Source organism: Symsagittifera roscoffensis, chromosome 3, assembly GCF_963678635.1.
Source record: "Symsagittifera roscoffensis chromosome 3, txSymRosc1.1, whole genome shotgun sequence".
NCBI lineage: Eukaryota > Metazoa > Xenacoelomorpha > Acoela > Convolutidae > Symsagittifera > Symsagittifera roscoffensis.
The window spans coordinates 54,363,559-54,372,753 of NC_087064.1; positions in this window are offsets into that span (position 1 = coordinate 54,363,559).

Consider the following 9,195-nt stretch of genomic DNA (forward strand, 5'->3'; position numbering starts at 1 on the left):
AGTTTGATTATTTTTGCACAGCAACTGAGTCTGCGCTTGTTTTCCTACAAAGAAAGAGTAACAGGTTTTTTGCTAATTATATCCCAATTGTCTTAATAAACCAGCGTTTACAGGGCATGGAATTAAGTGAAAGTAGTTGACGCACAGCTAGACTTCTACAAAAGCTTGGATTGCTTTAATCTGCCCATATCCAAATTGGGTGCTTTAAAAAATAGGTTGGCTGGTTCATTGGGAGCCATTTGCCATATGGTTTATATAAAACAGGGGAGCTTGTTAGTGCCGGGTAGTTTAGCAAACCGGTGGTTATTCGATTCCCACATCCGGAATTATCTCGAGGAGACTTTTGTCAAATTTTCCCAATTAATTTCCGGCCTCCTTTTCAGCCCGGGTAAGAGTGCGCAACCCAGTGAGCCAGACAAAATGTTGGATGGGTCTATTGAGAAAACCCACTGACACATGAGCCACAAATTGCCCCACAAAGCGGGGCTCAAAAGTGGGCCCAGAAATAACAAGGAAACAAATTAGAGCTCAGTCCAAATTGACTTAATAAAAATGTCTATAGGCTTCAATTGAAAAGTAATTGTTATACATGGTGTAACGTGCCAATTGCAACAAACACCGTTCTTTTTCTACACATGGAGTATTATGAACACGTTTGCTCCTAATTGATTTCACAAAATATGGGCTGACAATAAATTGGATAGAAACGGAATTCAAAAAAAAACTTTCATATCTAAGTCAGGAATTGATTTAGGGGAGAGGGGTGAAAATGGGTAATAATTTATTGCTTGTCTAAAGCCATGGTTCCTTTTGCAGCTTTATTTTTTCTCTGGAAACCACAGCAAAAAACAAAATTCCTTTCATTTTGCAAAAACTTGGTCATATGTCTAGAAATGCAAACCATTGTTGGTCTTTTTAAGCTTTGTTTTTAAAAATTTTTGTTCCGACTTTCGTAACGAAAGTAACGGAATATTTGTGCTCGGGGTGGGTTTTTTTTTCTTCAGACAAAATTCGACTTTTTATTTATTAATTTTCGACGGAATTTTTAAATATCATTCGAAAGCTATCGTTGTCATGAGCTTAAATTTGAAAAGATATTTTACCTGTGATCGTTTTTTGTAAAGTTATGGGGGTTTAAAGATTGCCATTTTGGCCAATTTGAAACAATCAACGCGCAATATATTTCAGAAATCGTCTTAGAAATGGTTCCAAATTGGTTGAAGGAAGCTTATTTGCCATAATTGATTTGTTAATAGGAGCCAAACCTATCTCTTTAAACTTAACATGACGTGTGGGGTATATTGTTACAAAAATCTAAAATTTTTCTAAAAAAAATTTAATTTTGTTTTATTACATTTAAGTTTTTTATGTTATTACTGCTCCATAGACCTTAAAAAGCAGTCGGAACATTCAGGAATTCGCCCTGATACGAGCAGTCTTGTTTATTTTAGATGCTAAGTTTTTTATCATTGCAATCGTTTTCATAAGCAAAATTGAGTGAAAAGTCAGAAACTGGCTGATTGTGGTTATCAGCATCCAAATAGTTTTCTTTGTATTTCGTCAAAAATGGATTTTTCGGTTTGTTTCCAAAGCCATTGAAAACTGTGAACTGCATAGCCACTTATTTCGCTTTTAGTTAATTGGATTCGCACATAATGCCCGGCCTAGCTAAAATCCGGTACAAGGAAATCTGGAAGGGTAATTGAATATTCAAATACTCGCCCGCTCTTCCTCTAAGCTATTCTGTTTCCCCCCTAGCTCTGCCTCATTATTCAAAGTGAGACCGGATTAGAGCTCAGTCCAATCCCATCAACCTATTCTCTGGCATTGCTCATCATCAGCAGCGGGGGAATCCCTCTTGGCCGAAGGACCGGTTGTCCGAAAATTATGGCAGCCAATCAGAGTTCAGTATTCAAAATTTCGAAGGAATAAAAAAATTAATTTTTGGCCCATTTAAGCAAGTTTACTGGCAAAAAGTTTTCGCGCATTTGGTCCCTTTATTATGAGAAAAAGACCAGTCTTCCTCTGGTAGTGTAAATAATTGAAACGTACGTGCATCAATCAACGGAAAAGTGAAAGGATTCATCAGCTGGCTTACCCCACCCCAATTTTTTTTGAAATTTTTCCCAGATTCACTAATTTGAGGATTGTTCAAGTTTGGATGGCCGCTAAATACAGTATGAAACTTTTGTTTCGATTTAGTCTCAGGTACTTTAAACTAACACACCGGGACCGATTTAGTAACTTCGCCAGAGAGGGTCTATTTTTCGTAATATTTCTTTTGGTTTTTGGTAGGTTGAATAATACTCATACTTCCGAGTTCTCACATCTAGAGAAAAAACACCTCTGGCAAATTTTCCAGAGAAAGTTCCAAAATGCCGTTTTCCGGTTAGTTTTGGAAGCAAAGCGGCGCCCCTTTAATAAAATGATTATATCTTGTAGCCGTACTCATTTGTTGAAAAAAAAATTTTGCAAATTAAATAGTCAGCACAAAATCACGCTGTAAAATGACCTATTTTTTATTTGCTTGTTTTCATGAAGTTCCGTCAGCTGCAAACAGCATGAAAAACAATGGCAAGAAAAAATAAAAAACAACAATTATAATTGACTACCCAAACAGGAAGCAGTTTTGTTATACTGTTCAGCAGTCGGCTCAGTTTTGAAGGAGCCAAGGCGCTTGCAGAGCAGATTGGAAAATTTGAAAATGGAAAATGGATACAGTCATTTTTCCATTACCCCCACAAAAGCCCTTCCGTAATAGACTGTGAGGTGATGAGAAAAGTGGATGCGATTTCTGTTTCTGCGCAGAAGCAAGAGTGGCCGTGCTTCGTTTGGTTTTTAAATAAGCAGTTAATGGATTTTTTATCTTGGAAAACGAATATCTTGTGAAAGCCAAACTAAGGGTCCTCAAAATCCAAAGTTAAGAGCCAACAACAATGAGAGGACATTGCTAATCAGAAACAAAACAACAAAACAACCATCTTCACTCATCAATGGCCTCATTCAGCTCCTATCCATCAATAAAAACAAACAAGAAAATAAATAAGAAAAGGAAGTGGATTAAGAGTGGCTCCGAAATTATGCTGCTATTATTGACAGAAAATCCATTTTGGAAATGCACTCGAATAAACGCCGGGAAAAGAATTCAAGAACTCGACAACTAATGAAAAATGAAAACGAGTACTACAAAGACTTGATAAAATTTGGGAGGTCTTTTTGATTCATGACTCAAGGGCACTCCGTTTTCCGTGATAAACAGAGTTTTAATTCTTTTCTTATATTTATCATTCAGCTCAATGATTCATCCGTATATTCATTAATTGCTGAAAAAAAAAAACAAGACTGCTCGTATATCAGGGCGAAGCCCTGAATGTTCCGACTGCCTTTTAAGGTTTATGGAGCAGCAGTAATAACATAAAAAAAATTAAATGTAATAAAATAAAATGAATTTTTTTTTCTAAAATCATCCCCCTCACGCCATATAAAGTACAAAAGGATAGATTTTGCTCCTTGCAACAAATCAGTTATGGCAAATAAGCTTCTTTCAACCACCAACTTGGAACGATTTCTAAGACGGATTAAATCTCCGCTAACTCGTTAATAGCGCTGAATATATCGCGCGTTAATTATCCCAAATTGCCCAAAATGGCAATCTTTAAACCCCCATAACTTTACGAAAAATGATCACAGGTAAAATATCTTTTCAAATTTAAGCTCAGGACAACAATACTTTTCGAATGATATAAAAAATTAGTAAAAAAATAGCTAGTTTGAAATTTCGAAATTTGTCTGAAGAAAAAAAACTCACCCCCTGCAAAAAATATTCCGTTACGTTCGTATCGAAAGTCGCAACAATAAATAAACCAATAGCGAGTACGGAGTGTTGGAATTGTGGGCTCTTTTTCCTTTTTTCCCCACCTGCAAATTTTTATATTTGAGGTTACTGTTCACTTTGTCCGATTGTCATGAAAATTGCCATGCAGACTAATTAGGCCATGACAAACATGTTTGGTCTTCATATTTAACCTTGTAAAACCACTCGTTAGAGCATAAAAATCATGTTTGAGTGAGGTGGGGGGGGAGCCGAATTGTGTATCACATATATGATCTAGGAAATTTCAAATTTTGTTTTTTAAGTGTTGAATCGATTGACATCAAATTGACAGAAACAGGTGCTAGTTTGTTTAATCAGCTCTATGTTTGCATTTTTTCAGGCTATCAGCTTTGGCGATAATGATTTTATTTTCTTTTGCAGTTGATTTTTTTCTCGCTAAGTTTGTTGCAACCAACAAACATCAAATAGGGAGACTGCTGAATCATATAAAAACAGTTCCTTCTGCGTTGGAAAAAAATTCAAAAACGAACCGGGTCTAAGTCTGGGTTTTATGTTCAAGTTTAATAAAGAGTTTGAAGCCAGGGGTAGCTTACTCATAGAGTAATTTCAGATAAAGTACACCATCTGTTCGTCACGCTAACTCATTTTCGGCCGGATAGATTCGTTCAACTTCTTAGTCTAATACCAATCCTAATCTTACTCTTATATCTCCTAGTCTCAATAATTCTTGTGTATACTGGTATTTGCGAGTTAGTTTTGGAGCTTGTCCAAAACGATAACAACTGTAGTCTTAGATTTCTTCAAATTGTTCTGGTGCTGAAACTACAAGTAGTTTCAGTACTACAAATAATTGTCAGTTTAAGTGATGGAATATGATTGGTTAGTTAGTAATATTTTATAGGGATAATTTTATCAATAAAATAATTGGTTTATAAATACTAGTTCAGAACTGGTTCCAACAGTGTGAATAAACTTGCCTGGAGGCCTAAACTCGTAGACCCATTGCAGGTCAAAGTCAGCGAAGACTGAAAACAGTTTGCGCAAAGTCTGAAAACATTCTGCGCAAAGTCGAGCCAGACTGCTTGTATCAGGGCAAAACTGCCCATTTGCTTAGTCTCGAAAAAATTTTAGTTTATGAAATATTGACAAACGATAAATTTTAGATTATCAAATTTTAAGTATTGAGTTGTGCATGCAATTGATGAACCAATTAGAATAACGAAGCAAAAAGCAGGCAGGTCATAAAGTAGACACATCGTAGCCAATCGAAATTGACAAAAGAAAATATTCCGTTCGTTAGCAAAATTATCTCGATTTTTTTTGCCTTGACTGTTCTTTTTTATGGCATGGATACTTTTCGACCGCACTCCACCAATTAACTTGCTTCAGATCAATTTGGAACAATTTTGTGGTGCGGGGTAGTTCGTCGCGCGTACAAATGTTGCGTACAATTTCACCATCAAATATAAAACGAGCAGTTTATTTAGACTCGTTTCGCAGCGACCATAAAATTAGGTTAGTTTAGTGATGAGAGTATAGTGATCTTCAGTAATCACAAAAATCTAGGAATAAATCCCCCGAAAAAAGAAATCTTCTAAAAACTGGTCTGAACCAACAAGGCAACCCGGACATATATATTTCCTAATTTCTTCGAAAGTCGGAGCAAAAACAGTCTCTTGAATGTCAAACAAAGCTAACAATTTTTTTCTAATTTAGTTGCAATGTCCTAAGTCATAAACGTACAAAAAGTAATATCCCAGATGAAAAAAGCATGTATAAGATGATTAACCATGTTTTTAAAAAGTAGACATCATTTTGAGTATATGAAATTTCAGAAAAAAAAAACATTAAAAAAAATTTCATTCAAAAGCAGCTTGATCACTTTTGTTAATCATTGAAAAAAGTTTTTCTAGATAACAGACAAAAAAATTGACATGAATTGCATGCAAGACTGCTCTCATATTAAGGCAAAGCCTCGAATGTTCCGACCGCCCTTTAAGTCGTCTTAAATAGATTTTTTTTTCATTTGAGTAGAACTAATATGTAAGTACAATTCATGTGACCTATTTTAGTTGGCCTCAGTTCAATGTAAAACAATTATGAACGCAGAAAATTTGTCACGAAAAAAAAGTTAGCGTATCGAAACTACCAAAATTTAATTCGAGCAGCAATGCCAACCACATTCCAAGCTATATCCACCAATTCCCGGATCGATGCCCATATGCTGTCAACCTTTGTAAAGTTGGTCTCAATTAAAAAAAACTAGGTCAGTTTCCTTGAAAATTAAGAAACAAATATGCGTGTGGATCCAGATTATGGCGCTAGACAAAGTCTGAAGAAAGTTTTGTTTAGTTCCGAAGGTCTGAACAAAGTTTTTGGTCCCCACGGTCTCAAACCGCGTTTTTTGGAACGACGATCTGAACCCGGTTTTGTGTCAATCCTTGCCATCTGAACTTGGAATAACTAGTCTACATGATCTCAACTTAGCAGCTTTTTGGTCCCACGGTCTGATTATACCAATTTTTGGCCCCCATCGTCTGAAAATATTTTAACTTGAACAACACAGTACTGATATAAAACCAAGAGATCTTCAAGGCAAATTTTGAATAATTACTTTGATATATGATCTACTCAACAACCTTTATCAGATATAAGTTGTTACTCATCGTATTACTACAGGTCCCCGCATTTTTCTTTCTCTCTCAGAAAATTAACAACCTCGCCGAAAGTTCTGCCCTTAAGTACAATTTCACAGCACATTTTTTTCGCCGAGCATCGTTTAAAGTTTTATTAACAAAACATTTCTACTACGCATAATAAATAACTGAAAAAAAAAAACGCTAAAAAATATTAATAGTTAGCAAATAAAAGTACTTTTCAGTCTGAACTTTCTGAGACGCTTCCAATGCAGAGCACCTGGCTATCAAATTTTTTTGATAAATTTGGAAGCAATTGCGTTTTCAGATTTGCAAAATGAGAAAAACGCTATTTTAAAGGGTAAAATCAGTTTTTGGGTCATGAAACTGAATACTAAAGGAAAAAAAATAAGTTGAATCAAAAATTGGATTTTGTTCCAAATTTATTCCCTCTTGTTTGCCTTCATTTAAACAAACCTTATAAAAAATGCTGTCCTTATTAGCTACAAAACTCTCTCAAAAAACCGCAGCTAGAGTATCAACTCTCAAGATGTTTTCACCATAAAAAGAACATATTCTATGTCTGCCAAAAGAGCTTTCCAAAATAGAAAAGAAAGTAAATTAGCAAAAACGACTACCCTTCAAATGCTCTCCAAAGCTAATTATCCCAAAAAATCGTTGAATATGTCAAAGTGGCTTGCCAAAACCCGTAAGTTAAAGCTAATAGCTCCATACTCAAACCAAAATACCTCTTAAACTTCGAGGCGAGAATAAAACAAATTACTTTGAAATATGGCGCTTTTTTGTTTCTACCGACAAACGGTAATTAGCATATGCGCACGAAACTGAAAAGCAAGCAAAGGTCAACATCTAAACTATTATACTTCCGTGCACAAATTTAAGTTTTGTGAAATCATTTCTTTTAGAGAAATCAAAAGAAGCTTTCTGAGCCGAAAAACAGTTTATTTTTTGTTTATTCTATAATACAACGAAATCACACATCGCGAATGGGAACTTGCAGTATCTTTTTAAATGCTTTTACAAATGCCTCCATTAGCGTTTGTAATCAATTATGCTCCAAAATTCAGGAAATGGTACGCCAAAACTAAAACTTTGTTTCGAATGTTCCAAAAAGTGCCAATTGTTTTCTCAGAATTCGCAATACGTTATGAAAAGTGTTGTATTTTTAGCTCATTAGAAAATAGAAGAATCGGTCATGCTGCTCAGTGCGTAACCACAAAGCCGCAATGCAGGATAGCCAAAAAACCAAAACAAATTGCAAATTTAATGAGTAATCAGCGTAAAAAATTATGACTAAAAAGACAGGGCCGCTATACAACTTGCTTGCTAATTGGAAAAGTGAATCCCAAAATAGTTTTTGAAACTTTCAGCTAACAACAATTATAATAGATTTAAGTAATTTTAAAAAATTGTTCTTCTTAAGGTTATTTGAGCGGCATTCCTTATTCGATGAACACTTATGAACACTAGAGAATAATCTTTTTCTAGAAAAAAAAACGCATATGTTTGTGTTTAGATTATGATCACTAACTCTTTTCTGAAACAAATCCGTTCATATTAGATTCATTATTCATGCTCCTCAGTAACCCCAACACACTTCGCTTTTTCTATTTTGATGAAGATGGAGTTTAAAGATTCGTCTATTTTAATTTTCCGTCTCATTATCGACTTGTTGATTTTTCTGGTTCCAATTAGCGCTCGATTGCTTCCACTTAAGACCAGAGCGCTTCTTTTCATAAAAGTCATTCTACTTTCAGTAGTGTTTTGTGGAAAAAAACGCATTATTTACGGAATCCATTTAGCAAACCAGGGCTGTTTTAAGGGCATTAAAATTTCACTTAGCTGAAAAAAAAATAGAAAAGTGTTTAAAATGTGGAAAACTGGGATAATAAGAGAAAAGAATACTGTAAAAAACCGAGGCAACAATACAAAAGAAAAGATAAGGAGGCATACTATTTTTGTTCAGAAAGAATCAGTGGCTAATTGGATCTTGCCAAAAAAGAAGTCAACAAAAATAATTAACCAGATATGTATTTATACCTGTTGTGTTCTCGTTTAATTGCATCGAAATGAAACGAATAGAGATCCAAAAATCAGGTCTGCGTCAAAATATTAGGATCAACCTGGTACAACCAAAAATTGCCTGCTCCCGCCCACCCCATTTCATAATATTCCAACCCTCACCCCCTCTAGTGCATGGAACTAGAAGTCAAAATATTTTCAACTGAATTGCCATCAACCCCAATGCAAGCTGTTAATCTAAACTAAGCTCTATATTTTTATGAACCAAAAACAAAAAAGCTTTTCTGATTTACTTGAAAATTTTAAAATATATTCAACATCGGAAAGGTCTTGGCTCTTTTGTTAAAATTGTTTGCAGCTAAATAGCTAATCAAAAGCATGACTGGCATTTTCACCCAAAGCAATCTACCATTCTACCCAAATTGGCTTTTTCATTTAATTGGAACAAAAACAAGCTCAATTTTAGCCCGTTTTTCGGAACAAAAAAAAGAAACAAAACAAAGGCAAAAAACTGTCAATTTGGACTTCTATTTGGGCTCCATTTTTCCAAATTGGTTGGGAAAATGATCTCCCAGAACGTCTTGGGAATAAAGCAAGTTGGAATTTACAAAATTAGCCCCAAATCGGTCGGGAATTAGTAGAAAAAAGAAAATGGCTTTTGGTCTTTTGATTGTACGATGG